The sequence below is a fragment of the Muntiacus reevesi genome, chromosome 8 (assembly GCF_963930625.1).
Source record: "Muntiacus reevesi chromosome 8, mMunRee1.1, whole genome shotgun sequence".
Taxonomy (NCBI): domain Eukaryota; kingdom Metazoa; phylum Chordata; class Mammalia; order Artiodactyla; family Cervidae; genus Muntiacus; species Muntiacus reevesi.
In genome coordinates, this window is record NC_089256.1 from 32194331 (window position 1) to 32208908 (window position 14578).

General features: G+C 49.8%; 1 long non-coding RNA gene across 2 annotated transcripts; it reads left to right on the forward strand.

Moving 5' to 3' along the window:
• The first annotated feature begins 356 nt into the window (after positions 1–356).
• Positions 357–4317, forward strand: LOC136173659 (uncharacterized). 2 transcript variants are annotated; one of them, XR_010664258.1, is made up of 4 exons: positions 357–438; positions 2084–2307; positions 2413–3108; positions 4219–4317. It is a non-coding gene; the product is annotated as an uncharacterized lncRNA (long non-coding RNA). The 2 variants fall into 2 exon arrangements; XR_010664257.1 differs by having other exon boundaries at positions 2084–3108.
• Positions 4318–14578: the final 10261 nt, after the last annotated feature.

Genomic DNA, 14578 nt, shown 5'->3' on the forward strand with positions numbered 1-14578 from the left:
GCTTGAGAATGCTAAAACCAAAGAAAAAATCACAATGTATACCACACTACAGAGTTCATAATTACTCCCTCTCAGCCTGTTTACCTTAATATGTTTTAAACAGAGCCTCTTTAATTGGTTCAAGTACTGCTGAAGCCTGGCTTGGAGAATTTTGAGCATTACTTTGCTAACATGTGAGATGAGTGTAATTGTGAAGGAGTTTGAACATTCTTTGGCATTGCATTTCTTTGGGATTGGAATGAAAACTGACCTTTTCCAGTCCTGTGACCACTGCTGAGTTTTCCAAATTTGCTGGCATATTGAGTGCAGAACTTTCACAACATCATCTTTTGGGATTTGAAATAGTTCAGCTGGAACTCCATCACATCCACTAGCTTTGTTTGTAGTTATGCTTCCTAAGGCCCACTTGACTTTACATTCCAGGATGTCTGGCTCTAGGTGAGTGATCCCACCATCATGGTTATCTGGGTCATTAAGATCTTTTTTGTACAGTTTTTCTGTGTATTCTTGCCACCGCTTCTGTTAGGTCCATACTGTTCCTGTCCTTTATTGAGCCCATCTTTGCATGAAATGTTCCCTTGGTATCTCTAATTTTCTTGAAGAGATCTCCAGTCTTTCCCATTCAATTTTTTCCCTCTATTTCTTTGCATTGATCACTGAGGAAGGCTTTCTTGTCTCTCCTTGCTATTCTTTGGAACTCTGCATTCAAATGTATGTCTTCCCTTTTCTCCTTTGCCTTTAGCTTCTTTTCTTTTCTCAGCTATTTGTAAGGCCTCCTCAGGCAGCCAGTTTGCCTTTTCGCATTTCTTTTTCTTGGGGATGGTCTTGATCACTCTTTTTTTCAGAAGGACTCCCCAGATCCTAGAGTCCTGACCCCAAAGGCCAGCTACTGTTTTCTTTCCAAATGTACATGCTGCTCATCACCATGTGTGAGTAGATCCTTAGGCCCCGGGCCTCAAAAAGGCAAAACTACCACTCCTTTTCCTTTCTCCCCTTTTAGGGTCAAAGCAGGTCTACTAATCCTCTCCCTTTCAGCTTTATTTTAGGGTTTGGGGCCAATGGGTCTAGACCAATATCCTGTTTTTCAAACTGAGAAGTCTGAATTTATGGGGCAGGACACTGGTGATAGTAGACTGGAAACAGTCGTGGTGATGGTTTGTGCAATGGAGGTGGGAACGCTGATGTTCTTAGTGAGGACATTGATGTTAATAGTGGTGGTGGGGGGTGGGTGTTGATGGTGGTAATATTGATGGTGAGGGTGGTGTGACAGTGGAACTGGTGGTGATGATGATGATGAGCTGTGTATGGAGGTGGTGATGGTGGTGGAGGTGGGGGAGATGGAAGGCATGATGGTGATTTGGTGCTGCAGGTAGAATGATGATATTGGTGGAGATGCGGATGGTGATGGAGGTGATGGTTGTGGTGGAGGTGATGGTGGTGGTGGAGGTGATGGTGGTGGGGGTGATGGTGGTGGTGGAGGTGATGGTGGTGGGGGTGATGGTGATGGGGGTGATGATGGTGATGGAGGTGATGGCGGTGGGGGTGATGATGGCGGTAGGGGTGGTGATGGTGGTGGGGGTGATGGTGGTGGAGGTGACGGTGGTGGAGGTGATGGCGGTGGGGATGATGATGGTGGTGGGGGTGATGACGGTGGTGGTGGAGGTGATGGTGGTGGTGGAGGTGATGGTGGTGGGGGTGATGGCGGTGGGGGTGATGATGGTGGTGGTGGAGGTGATGGTGGTGGAGGTGGTGGTGGTGGTGATGATGGTGGTGGAGGTGATGGTGGTGGGGGTGATGGTGGTGGAGGTGATGGTGGTGGTGGTGATGGTGGTAGGGGTGATGATGGTGGTGGAGGTGATGGCAGTGGGGGTGGTGATGGTGGTGGGGGTGATGGTGGTGGAGGTGATGGTGGTGGGGGTGATGGAAGGGAGAGCAAGTGAGATGACAAAAGTGGGGGAGGACATGGTAACTGTGGGTGGGCGCTGGCATGATGGTGTGTAGAAATGAGTCCTGGTGAAGGTGCTGGTGCTGCTGTTGGCCATGGTTGGTGGCTGAAGTACAATGGATGGTTTATTCCTCATAGCAAAGAGTGGCCCTGAAGACTTGCTCAGCTGTGACCTGGCAGCCTCTTTTGCTGAAGAAGAGGGAAAGAACCCTGGTGGGCCCCACCCCGCGACCCACTGAGTTAACCACAGTTTTTAGCTGACTCAGGTTTGAGTTACCACAATAAACTGGATACAGCTTCTGTTCCACCTTATGGGGCAGGCATCCCTCAGCAGACCTGTTCTTATCCTCAGAAACTCTCTAGTAAGTGAAGCTCCTCGGAAGCCCCAGCAGGAGGGGCCTGGGTATGTAGGGAGGGGTCTGGTGCCCTGGGTGGCACGCAGCCCCTCAAGCTCCCTCTGCCCCCAGGTGGAGCCTGCACATGGGACGCCTTCCCGGCATTTCCTGCTGTCACCCCACCCCAGACTGCCTGCTGTGTCAGGGCTCACATAACTGACCTCAGCGTAACGCTTCACCCTACGGTGTGAAGAAGGCAGGATTCTCCCCACTGTATGGATGAGAACGCTGAGGCTCAGAGAGGGGCAGCGGCTCCCTGAGACTTCACAGCTATGGAGCGGGCAAGGCCCCGCGTGCCCGCTCTGCTTCACCTCACTGTGCCTTCTACCCATCACAGAACGGAATGCCCAACAGCAACGTCTTAAACCCGGCCAGACTTGGGCAAATAACGGCCAGTGTACCCACAGGGGTACAAGGCAGGCAGGAGCCGCTGCTGTCAACGTGGATTTTCAACGTCCTGTTAAAAAGCCAGCACTGAATTTCTGACCAAAACAGAGACATTTCTGCAACTGGAAATCAAGTTATTCAAGAATTGCTCCCAAAAAAAAGATGCTATCCTCTTGACCCAGGAATACCCTTTCAGAAAAATACAGAGGCTTAGAAGGAGCCTATGTGTCTCTACCAATTTCTACTTCAAAATAAATATTTAAAGAGGTTTCTCTTTCCAACATGTTTTGCTAAAAGACAGACAGCAGCTCGGGTCTCCCTTGGGGAGCTGAGGAAAGGGGCCAGGAGTGATGATCTGGAGCTGGGCCACGCGGATGCCAGGTTGGTACGCAGCCAGCGGCTGCAGGGTGCTAGGAGCTCGTGGCTGTTCCCCTCTCCCGGCTTTGTAGCCATCTGGGTACTTCTCAGTGCCTTGTGGCAAAGGCCTGGGGACTCTGAGACCATCCCATGCAGCTAAACCAAAGTCCCATGCCCTGCTCCAGGGGCAGGGATCGAACCTGGAGCTCTTCCCAACCCAGGGATCTAACCCGGGCCTCCCGCAGGACAGGCAGGTTCTTTACCCTCTGAGCCAGCAGGGAAGCCTGACCAAAGCCCACATCTCAGGATTTTTCTGGTGGTTGTGTTTGCAAACATGTGAGGAGCAGGGAATGGGGCCCAAGAGTTGATGATGAGTGCTGGTGGCCATTAGCTGCTGTGGGGCCTCCTGGAGTCCCTGCCTTCAGCACTTCATGGCCACCTTCCACAGTCTACCACATTTCGAAAAGCCCCCAACCCTGCTGAATTTTCATCCATACATCAGTCCTGGAATTATTCCTGCCTTCTTCCACAGTTACTGATGAAGTACTTCCTATGGGCTGAGAACTTACTGGATGATGGGGAGACTAGTATAAAACCCCACGTTTACTGGGTGCATTATTATCCCCATTCTACAGACAGGCAAACTGAGGCACAGAGAGGTGTTAGAGCAGTGAAGGTGCTAGATCTGTCCCCTGCCCTCGGGGAGCTTATGTTCCCGTAAGGTGGGTAGACATAGAATGAAGAATGACCCTATGACTTCACCGTAATTGTGGTGGAATGTTAAAGAGGAGGTGGGAGCTTGTCTGGGGAAAAGATACGAAAAGAGGTTGGGGGATGGCTTTGGAAGACCTAGAGACAGGCCAGGGCTGGAATGAAACAAGCGGGGCCCCGAGGGCTGGAAATGTGGGGGTATACTCCTGGGGGCCCTAGATACACCCTCTTCTGCCCCACCCTGGTTCCAGAGGTTGGAGAAGGCAAGAGGGAGGTGTTGGTTCCAGACTGGAGCAAAGATACTTCATTTCAGCAAGAGGGAAAGCTGGGGGTTTGGGAATGCACGCAGGGGAAGTGAGAGGTGGGGCCAGGACGATGGGAGAGAATTTCTGACTGTTTTCTATTTTCTCGGTAAAATCTCAGACAAGATCGTCATCTGGGAGTGAAGCCGGAGGAGGGGACACGGGCAGTTTGAGGGCAGGAAGAAAGCCTGTGTTCAGGAGTGGCAGAGCCTGCCACGGCCGTCCTGATGAGGCCCCCTAAGACTCGTGGGCATCATGAACTGAGGGTGAGACCAGTGGCACGGCTGTGTGTTCTGCTCCAGCGGTGGTCTGTTACTTGGGGAGAGGTGTGGAGTGGCTGGTTGGGTGGATTCGACCTGAGCTGGGGTTTAACCAGGTGAGCACAAGGCGGGGAGAGATGGGGACAGGCGGTGGGGGGAGGCTGGCAGGCCAAGAGGGTCATGGTGGATCAGAGGATGCAATTCGGGGGGAGGAGGGACACGGGGACCTGAGGGCGCTGATGAACATGGAAACAGAGGCTTTGGAACCCAACGTCTCCTCGGGGAAGCAGGGCTGGGTGAGGACGGGCCATCTGAGGAAGTGAGCTGCAAGTGTTTTGAGTGGTGTTTTCATCAGTGGTGTCAAGGTCTGGAGGATGACTAAGGGGCGGAGAGGGGGCGGGGAAGGGCGGCTGGAAGTGGGGATGCATCAGAGGAAAAGTGCAAAGGAGAGGAAGGAGTCAAAGAGTGGCAATGCCAAGGATGGGGCAAGTCCTCTGGAGCGGCCCTGAAACTGTGATCACAGAGCCAGAAAGAGAGAGGGATTCAGGGGCTAGAAACTAGAAACTTACACAGGTCAGAGGAGATCACTTCGGGATTGTTAGATGACAGGACCCAAGATGGGCTGGGATGCTCCAGTTTGAAAGCATGAACTTCAAGGGAGCTGGGACTTTGGCACATGGAAGGATGGAAAATGGCTTGAAAGTGGTGATGGGAGACAGGGAGGGCAATCATGAGAACAGATCCACTTGGTGGGGCTGAAGTGGAGATGAAGCCTTCAGGGCATACCCGGGTCCAGAGTTGGGGCAAGAAGCTGCGGGGAAGGTCAGAGAAGAGGTGAGGCGCTGATGGTGGAGCGTGAGCTCCGAGGGGCCCAGTGGGAGGGTTTGAGGGCCCAGAGGCACAGCCTAGGGTGGGACAGGGGCTCAGGACAGCCCAGAGCAGTCCAGGGAGAGAAGAAGGGGGTTATAGTTGCTTCAGAGACTGCTACAGCTCATGGTCCATAACGTCATTGTTTGGAGGTGAGAGGGAAAGAGTGCTGATAGCTCTGCCAGTAGTGATTCTTGTATTTTTAAGAAATGATTTCTATTTGTAATCCTTTGATTGCAAAAGGTGATTAAAAAAAAAAAATCTTAAGCACACCCTGGGTTGTAGTTTTCTTGAAACTATCACCAAATGCCCGGATCTTTGGTCTCTGCCCACCGAGACCCCCAGCACCAGGGTGAGGTAAGGAGGGACAGGGAGTGTTGAGTCTGCAGCTCTGTCTGAAGCCACCCCCCCAGGCCGGGGCCCTCTCAACATCCACCCAAGATGTCAGTCTGAGTGTTCGGGCCGCGGTGCTGACCGGAAGCTGTGCAGGAGCTCCAGAGACTGCGCTGGTGGAAACGATCTGGTCACCCTTCCCCTCCTCCTGCCCAAGTCCATCTTTCCCCAAACACTCTTCCTTAATGGGAAAGAGAGGACACTAGGGAGGAATTTTATATTCAGGATCCCAAGCAAAATTTTATGATTTTTTTTTCCTCCCTTGTCTCTAAAACTAGTACATTTTCTTGGGGACGGGGATTCTTCCCTTGGGGAATTCTGTTCTGCTTTAAAAGGGCCCATGTCTGGGAATTTCCTGGTGAAAATTCCCAGGATTTTGGGCTTTCATTACTGAGGGCCCAGGTTCGATCCCTGGTCAGGGGAACAGAGATCTGGTAACCTGCACGGCGTGGCCCAAAAGCAATTCGTGTGCCCATGGTGAGGTTTCTGGGGCAACAACTCATGTGCCACAGAGGGCAGCTTTGTGCCAGGCCAAGAACCATAACAATCACATGTGGGAAAGAAAATAGGTGAAGTTATAGAAACCCCAGATACAACAGAGATGCAAGAATCCAACAAACTGGGTCCAGAAGGAACACCTGGACCCACGCAAACACCGTCCAAACTCCCCCCACCCCACAACTGTTTATTGCGTGTCCAGAGTAAAGAGACTGCAGAGCTGACTATGGCCCACAGGTGACTTGATGGAATATCCGGGGGGCACACTTGTAGAGAGTGCCCAGTTTACAATGTCACGGATCAGAGTGACCCCAGTGAGTGATTATACCCAATATTCAGGAGGACACACGCATGTGCACATACACACACACACATGTCAAAACACTAGAAGCAAAGCCTGTGAAATCTGTGATTCATCCTGAACTCTAGGTCTAATCATAGCTCTGTTTGGGGATGAGAATATAAACGGGCACTGGGTTAAGACTGAAAACACTTCCAGGTCTGATCTGGAATCTTCCCAGCAAAATGCTGGGTTTGCACTTTTGGAGTTGACGTGTCTGTGAAGCGAAGAGAGGGGCTAGGAGATGGGAGGCTAGAAGATAGGAGATGGGAGATACGAGGTTTTCATAAACTTCTACCTAACATGCTGCAGTTTACAAAGGTCTTTCACCCAGATTGTCCATTTGATTTTCATGGCATCTTTAAGAGGTAGCTAATTCCCTGTCCTCTTTCTGGAGAAGGAAAGCAAGGTGTCCAGAGTTTAAATCTCTGCAGATCCAAGATCTGGGGTATTCAAGCTCATTAGGTTCCACCCTTTCACCTTTAGAAATGAAAATGCCAAGTACAATCCTTCTTTAAAGACAGTCACGTAAACTCATACCTGAGAAAAATTCCGTAGAAGGGTCTGCACAAATCAATGAGTTTTACCTGATCTGTTTACACAGATGCCATTTCTAGCTGTTGGGGTGTCTCATTTGTTGCTGGGAAGCACGGAGACTGTGTTGTGGAGCTGAGCTGATTGTTCAGTAGACCTTAAGAGATAAATCATTTTCCAGAACGTTCTAAGAAGAGGTTAATTGCTGAATGCTTGAAGGAACTTAAACCAGCTAAAACAGCTACTAAATCAGCCGTAAAACCAAGTGGCTATTTTGCCAAGGGTGCCCTGACCACCACCTTTCAGATAAATCTGTGCACTTCTCCCCAGAGCAGCCAATCCATTTGGAGTTGCCCACAGTTCTTAGCGGCCCACCAGTGCCTTGCAGCAGCGTGTGCGCCACTGAAGTCATGCCTCTGGGTACTCTGCGCTGTCCATTTGGCTTCCGAGACAGTTCAGCCTTTTATCTGTGCAGACCTTGCTGAGGGGCAAGTCTTGCTGTGAGTTGGAAGTAATTTAAATTAAAAGCTGCCCTGTGGGGTGAAACCCTATGAGCCCTTCCAGAAAGAAAGGCATCTTCTTAAGACTGTGACCTCATTCTTAGTGACCGGCTTCTTGCTTGTCTTTGTTTCAGCCTAGTCCTGGGGGGGGGGGGGTGGGTAGCGTCCCAGACATCTGCACTCCAGCCGCAGGAAATGGGAAGGGAGACGAGTCTCTGGGAAGGGCTAGGATGGCCCAGCAACTGGAGTGGGGTTGGGGGGAGCAGAATGCAGACCCAGAGCAGGGGCAGAAGCTGTATCCATCACAGGATGAGGAAGCTCAGCAGAGGCGGGGGAAGGGGGGCTGGCTGGGACTCGGATGCCCAGCTCATAGCGGTGCCAGGCAGCGGGCACAGGTGGTTTGTGCCCTGTGCACAGACACCCTGGTTCCCATGGCACAGATGCCCCCCCCCCCAGGTGGCCATCAGGAAGCTGAGACACCCTGGTCCCCGTGGCTGGGTGACAATGTGGGCCAATCTTGGCCTGTACTTCTTGTGGCTGAGTGGGGCCTGGGAAAGGCAGGGGCTGAGATATTTAAAGGAATAATAAAAAAGAAAAAAAACTCATCTCAAATTATTTCAACTACTAAAAAGAGATGACAATCATGCGATAGAGGTCCTCATCATAGCTATAGTGACAACCATATGGCATCATATATGTGGATCAAAATAACATTGACACCTTAAATTCACACAACGCTATATGTCAAATGTATTTCAGTTAAAATTTTTAAATACATAAAATTTTAAAAGTTCACTTCTCTAGGAGAGTGCGACCTCATGATAACCCAGGCTGACTTTCCCGGAGAGCAGAGGGAAAAGGGTCTCCAGGGGAGGGGCTGACCCACAGGCCGTCAGGGAAGATGGTAGGAGACGGGGTGGGGGGTGGGTTTGGTGATACAGGTAGGGCAGAGACTCCAGGCTGGACAGACAGACTCTGTCCTCTCTGGTGACTGCCACGCCCACTGGCCAGCATGACTTCCGGGGCAGGGAAAATGTGCCATGGGGCTGGAGAATCACAGAGCACCAGAGCGGGCAGACAGGAACAGAGTCTCCTGGGGTGCAGGTGGAAGCATGGCCCCAGAATACCCGTGGGGGCCAGTTCAGTGTGGGGGGTCTCAGAAAGTCCACACTTGGGTTTCGAGCCAGGTTGGGTCCCCTAGAAAGTCTCCCTCTCTGAGCAGCTTGGGAGATAGCGCTGACCTCACACTCCGCTCGCTCAGGCTGGAACCACACAGCATCCCAAGCCTGCACACTGGCCTCCCCTCCGCCTGCTGTGACTTCCCTCCCCCTTTTCCATCGCCACCTCCAGTGTGGCCCTTTCGACAAGGCTCAGCCAAAGCCCCACCCCTTCTCATTAAGCTTTCTGCTCAATTTCACATCAGTGTTTTTGGAGTAAAGATTTCTAAGTACCTCATAGGGTTCTTGGAAGGGGAAAAATGAAACAAAGTATGCAAAAGCCACTCATCCAAATACTAAGTGAAAGTGAAAATTGCTCAGTCCTGTCTGACTCTTTACAACCCCATGGACTAATAGAGTCCGTGGAATTCTCCGGGCCAGAATACTGGAGTGGGTAGCCTTTCCCTTCTCCAGGGGATCTTCCCAACCCAGGGATCGAACCCAGGTATTCCACGTTGCAGGTGGATTCTTTACCAGGGAAGCCCAAGAATACTGGAGTGGGTAGCCTTTCCCTTCTCCAGGGGATCTTCTTGATCTAGGAGTTGAACCAGAGTCTCCTGCATTGCAGGCAGAGTCTTTACCAACTGAGCTGTCAGGGAAGCCCAAATACTAAAAACCTATGAAAATGTGAGAAAGTTACATTTTATTAGGAGATGTTGTCTTTACAATTAGAGTCTATCCCTATTTTACATACTACATGACAAAGAACCTATACTGTGTACTATTTTATTGCTGAGTGCGAGGTAGGTACCAGAAGGGTAAGTTGACTAGTTTCTGCCCTCCATTGGAACAGCCTGCTTCTCAGATAAGACAGAGGACAGAAGTTCAAGAGACCCCTAACAAAGCTATTCATGGGTCTGATTTACTCTGCTAACAGTATAACTATGGTAACTGGATTAGCCTCCAACTGTCCTTTGGAAAGAGCTCAGCTTGGAATACAGCTTGGTTCCAGAAGCATTTATTCAGTAGGGCTGGGCGGAACCACACGGCCTTTTGTGCCCCCAGCCTCCTTATGGGGGTGGAGAGGTGGCAAGGAAACTTTTCCTTAAAGGATCGGAGAGTAAATATTTCAGGTTTGCCTGAATTAAAAAATATGGCAGGCAGGCTTGCCTGTCATACAGTCTGTGCTGCAGCTCTTGGACTCTGCCGATGAGGTGACCATTGACAAACCGGGCAAGACTGTGTTCCAAGAAAACTTGACAAGAACAGGCGGCTAGCCTGCAGGCTACAGAGGGACCCCTGTTCTAGAAAAGTGTATACAGTGAGAGATGCTGCTTTTTGAAAATACACCTGACCACAGCCCACTCTCCAATCGGAGGAGAGAGAATACCTTCATATCATGTTAATATCATGTGTCCTAGAAGGTTCCTCTGAGTGGGTCAGAGGTCAGGCTGGCTCACAGAATCTTGGGAAACTTGAATGACTTCTTGATGCTTCACCATGTCAAGAAGGCATTACAGATCCCGTTGAGAGAGTATCTAAGTCAAGGGAACTCTCCTCCCACTCCATTCCCTCCCCTTCCCCTCGCCACGGCAGCCGTAGCCTGGGCTGTTGTCAGGGGAGCCAGGAGGAGGAGCCCATGCTGGCTTCCTCCGGTAGGTGAGCTTCGTCTTCGGGGGTCCTCAGGGGCCTGCTCTTCCTCTCTGAAGCTCCTGGGATCCTGTGGCCTCCACGGATCAGCCAAGAGCCCCAGATCCAGAGTTGACTGAACATCCTGGACTTTCCTGGTGGCTCGCTCACTGGTAAAGAATCCACCTGCCAATGCAGGAGACGCAGGTTCGATCCCTGGGTCAGGAAGATCCCTTGGAGGAGGGAATAGCAACCTGCTCCAGTATTCTGGGAAATCCCATGGACAGAGGAGCCTGGCGGGCTATATCATCCCTGGGGTTGCAAAGAGTCGGACGGGAATGAGTGACTAAACAGCAACAGCTTGGCACCAACAGGACTGCCCGTGTCTTCCCCTGCGTGAAGCAGATGAATGCCAAAGCTTGGAACGGGAAAGCTGACATCTCAGAAGGCTACAAAGCAGGCGCCGGTCTCTGGTCTCCCTGTCTAAACTGGCCATGAAGGAGCAGATGGTGGCCTACGCAGGAGCCTTGGACTCTGCCTTGGGCTGGAGCTGGGTTGGTCTAATTCACTGTTTACACTGATAGGGTCCCATCCACAGGCCTCTTCTGGAGCTGGAAGCTCAGCTCTGATCTACTGCCTCCGCTGAGCCCAGAAAGGATGTCTGTCTCCTCTTCCTCCATCAGCCTCCAGTGCTGCTTTAGTTGTGTTTCTGTGTTCTTTCCCCACCCACGCCCTCTCTTTCATCCCAGTACACACACACAAATACACACACACACACACACACACACACACACACACACAGAGGCATTCACTCTTTCACAGAACAACTAGAATCAGAGACCTAAAGACTGAAGCTACACAAGCATTAAGAGACAGGAGAAGACTCTTGGAAAGCAAGGAGTCCCTTGGACAGTAAGGAGATCAAACCAGACAGTCTTAAGGGAAATAAATCCTAAATGCCCTTTAGAAGGACAGATGGCAAAGCTGAAACTCCAGTACTTCGGCCACCTGATGCGAAGAGCAGACTCGTTGGAAAAGACCCTGATGCTGGGAAAGATTAAGGGCAGGAGGAGAAGGGGATGACAGAGGATGAGATGGTTGGATGGCATCATTAACTCAATGGACATGAGTTTGAACAAACTCCGGGAGACGGTGAAGGACAAGGAAGGCTGCCATGCTCCAGCCCATGGGATCGCAAAGAGTTGGACACGACTTAGCGACTGAACAATAACAAACAGACAGAAACTGATCTTTAGAAGAAACAAAAACAACCTGGCATTGAGATTGCTTCACTGTTGAATACAGTCCACAAGAGTAGCTGAGCTGGAGGTCTTCTGTCAGGACAAGTCCTATTCCTTCTGACCATTCCTTCAGGAGGGGGAGTGGTGGGAGGGGTGCTGGGAAAATCTCTGACCACTTTATGTTTTGAGATGGGCCCCAGGGGAAGGCACATTGGAACAGCAACTCCCTACAAAACTGGGCCTTTGTCCCTTTTCCTGTGATGGATCTGAGTCTTCGCCATCCTACAGAAGTTTCTGTAACAAACCGACTCTTTTATAAAACTAAACGCATTTCACTCCTACATCTGATTATGCTGGAAAATGAGTGCAGAGTGCAAAAGACCATGCAGCTCCTTCCCACACGAGCCTGTATGTGATGTGATGGGGCCAGGAAGAACGAAGACAAAGTTTATCTTCCTTTCACATGGGTTCTTGGTACAGAGATCTGCGTTCTGGATCTCAAGCACTAAGTGATCACAAGCCAAACCCTGATGGGATACGTCTTTCCTAGTGGCAACCCTGCCCCATCCCTTCTCCACAGTCCCAGCGTCAGTAGATTTAGCTCACAGATGGCAATGACTTACGGAAGCATCTCAGCTCAGGCCTGCTGGGCAGGCGCTGATGCTGGGCTGGCAGGTAGGACTGCCTCAGCTTGGGGCTGTGTGCGGGACCTGGTGAGATGCAGAAGGCCAGACAGTGACTCCTCCTTTGCTCCACTCAGGCTCTCCAGGGACACTGTTGCTCGGTGCAGTCAGAGGCCCACGCCTGTGGGGAAGCCAAAATGTTTAATCGCTGGCACTGTGGCTCAGAGGGTAAAGAATCTGCCTGCAATATAGGAGACCCAGGTTCAATCCCTGGGTGGGGAAGATTTCCTGGAGAAGGGAAAGGCTACCCACTCCAGTATTCTGGCCTGGAGAATTCCATGGATAGAGGAGCCTGGTGGGCTACAGTCCATGGGGTCACAAAGAGTTGGACACAACTGAGCAAATAACAACACGCACACAGACACACGAACTAACTAGTCGCAGTGATTTTCTGCCACAATGGCTGGAGGAAGGTCCCAAAGGCTCCCTGCTGGGTCAGGCATCAACCCTTTCGCTATTGGATTAGTCTGGGCTCTCCAGAGAAATAGAAAAACCATATATGTGTATCTCCAAATCAAAGATATATGTATGTATACCAGTTCAGTCACTCAATTGTGTCCAATTCTTTGAGATCCCATGAACTGCAGCATGCCAGGCTTCCCTGTCCATCACCAACTCCTGGAGCTTGCTCAAACCCATGTGCATCGAGTTGGTGATACCATCCAACCATCTCAACCTCTGTTGTCCCCTTCTCCTTCTGCCTTCAATCTTACCCAGCATCAGGATCTTTTCCAATGAGTCGGCTCTTCTCATCAGGTAGCCAAAGTATTGGAGCTTCAGTTTCAGCATCAGTCCTTCCAGTGAATATTCAGGACTGATTTCCTCTAGAATTGACTGGTTGGATCTCCTTGCAGTCCAAGGGACTCTCAAGAGTCTTCTCCAACACCACAGTTCAAAAGCATCAATTCTTCAGCACTCAGTTTTCTTCACAGTCCAACTCTCACATCCATACATGACTACTGGAAAAGCCATAGCTTTAACTAGATGGATCTTTGTTGGCAAAATAATGTCTCTGCTTTTTAATATGCTGTCTAGGTTGGTCATAGCTTTTCTTCCAAAGAGCAAGCATTTTTTAACTTTATGGCTGCTGTCACCATCTGCAGTGATTTTGGAGCCAAAAAAAATAAAATGTGTCACTGTTTCCACTGTTTCCCCATCTATTTGCCATGAAGTAATGGAACCAGATGCCATGATCTTAGTTTTCTGAATGTGGAGTTTTAAGCCAACCTTTCCACTCTCCTCTTTAACTTTCATCAAGAGGCTCTTTAGTTCTTCTTTTCTTTCTGCCATTAGGGTGGTGTCATCTGCATGTCTGAGGTTATTGATATTTCTCCTGGCAAACTTGATTCCAGCTTGTGCTTCATCCAGCCTGGCATTTCACATGATGTACTCTGCATATAAGTTAAATAAGCAGGGCTGACAATATACAACCTTGATGTACTCCTTTCCCAATTTGGAACCAGTCTGTTTTTCCATGCGTGGTTCTGTTTCTTCTTGACCTGCATATAGATTTCTCAGGAGGCAGGTAAGGTGGTCTGGTATTCCTATTTCTTTAAGAATTTTGCACAGTTTGTTGTGATCCAAACAGTCAAAGTCTTTGGCATAGTCAATAAAACAGAAGTAGATGTTTTTCTGGAACTCTCTTGCTTTTTCAATGATCCAGTGGATGTTGGCAATTTGATCTCTGGTTTCTCTGTCTTTTCTAAATCCAGCTTGAACATCTGGAAGTTCATGGTTTATGTATTGCTGAAGCCTGGCTTGGAGAATTTTGAACATTACTTTGCTAGTGTGTGAGGTGACTGCAATTGCGCGGTAGTTTGAACATTCTTTGGTATAGCATTTCTTTGGGATTGAAATGAAAACTGACCTTTTCCAATCCTGTGGTCACTGCTGAGTTTTCCAAAATTGCTGGCATATTGAGTGCAGCACTTTCACAGCCTCATCTTTTAGGACTGGAAATAGCTCAACTGGAATTTCATCACCTCCACTAGCTTTGTTTGTAGTGATGCTTCCTAAGGCCCACTTGACTTCACATTCCAGGATGTCTGGCTCTAGGTGAGTGATCACACTGTCATGGTTATCTGGGTCATGAAGATCTTTTTTGTACAGTTCTTCTGTGTATTCTTGCCACCTCTTCTTCATGTCTTCTGCTTCTGTTAGGTCTTTACCATTTCTGTCCTTTATTGAGCCCATCTTTGCATGTAATGTTCCCTAGGTATCTCTAATTTTCTTGAAGAGATCTCTAGTCTTTCCATTCTATTGTTTTCCTCTATTTCTTTGCACTGATCACTGAGGAAGGCTTTCTTATCTCTTCTTGTAATTCTTTGGAACTCGACATTCAAGTGGGTATACCTTCCCTTTTCTCCTCTGCCTTTTACT